We start from the raw sequence: 1242 nt of genomic DNA, 5'->3' as shown, positions 1-1242 counted from the left end.
GGGGGGGGGGGGGGGGGGGGGGGGGGGGGGGGGGGGGGGGGGCGCAGAGGATCCAAAGCAGGCTCTGTGCTGACAGCGGCTGACAGCAGCGAGCCTGACACAGGGCTCAAACTCACGAACTGTGAGATCATGACCTGAGCTGAAGTCGGATGCTCAACCGACTGAGCCACCCAGACGCCCCTGATTCACATTACTTAAGAGCACGCCAGCCACCCTATGGAACGTGGGCTGGGCAAGGAGAAATGAAGGGATGTGCATAGATTGACCTAAGGATGATGGCTTGGACCAACGTGGCGGCAGTGGGGAATGGAGGAGAGGGGGAAACTTGGGAGGTATTTTGAGACTGAGCCAGCAGGATGTGGTGATGTGGGATGGAAGAAGCGGGGCTGACCTCCAGGTATTTGACTCGAACACGTGGGTGTTTTGTGGTGTCTCTCTGAGTCAGGGGAGAGGGAAAGAGAGCCAGTGTGGATACGGGCTGAGGAGTGTCAGACATTTTGCTTTAGCCATGGTGATTCTGAGACACCAGGGAGAAGTCCAAGAAGCATAAAGGTAAGCCGCGGGTGCTCAGGCAAGAGGGTGGAGCTGGAGGCAAACACGAAGGTGCCATCCACAGATAAATGGTATTTAAACACAAGGTGGGATGAGATCATCCAAAAAGCAGGCATAGGTGGAAAAGCATAGAGGGCCCGGGACTAATCCTCAGGGCACTAATGACCACTAGTTAGATTAGCAGTTGCCATTTTGTTCAGTGCTAACGATGGACCAGGTGCAGAATTAAGCAGTTTATATCTGTTTCTTGGACTATCCGCAATAAGGGACTCGTGGCCCATTTTGCAGATGAAGACACTGAGACTCAGAAAAGTAGTAAGTGGCAATTCAAGTGTTTGGAAACCAACAAGCGCCACTCCCGCTGTGGGGGAGGAGTCCAGTCACACACGGTTGCGGACTCGAGGGTCCTCCGTCTCAGGCATTGCACTCACCATTCTCGTTCATCCATTCGGTGCACATTGATCAAAGCATCTACGAAGAGCCCGACTGGAGCAGGGCAGTGGGCATTCAGCGGTGGATGAGAGAATTATAGAATCTCTACCCTTGGGAATGCAGGAGCAGAAAGACACGTTAGTTATTTAACAAACAAGCCCATGAAAAATCATATAATCATAAATTACCCTAAGTCTAGTGAAGGAAAAGAACAGGGAAGTTTCCCTGAGAGAAAAGAACACTTTAGATGGAGGAGGG

The 1242-nt window shown here is 52.1% G+C and overlaps 1 protein-coding gene across 1 annotated transcript in view; it reads left to right on the top strand.

The window, feature by feature from the left end:
• The window catches only part of KLK6 (kallikrein related peptidase 6), an 8881-nt gene that overhangs the window by 2502 nt on the left and 5137 nt on the right, over nt 1-1242 (top strand). The window lies entirely within an intron of this gene.

Source organism: Suricata suricatta, chromosome 16 (assembly GCF_006229205.1).
Source record: "Suricata suricatta isolate VVHF042 chromosome 16, meerkat_22Aug2017_6uvM2_HiC, whole genome shotgun sequence".
NCBI classification, from domain to species: Eukaryota; Metazoa; Chordata; class Mammalia; order Carnivora; family Herpestidae; genus Suricata; species Suricata suricatta.
The sequence above is the reverse complement of the archived record's forward strand: the minus strand, read 5'-3'. Positions and strand labels throughout refer to the sequence as shown.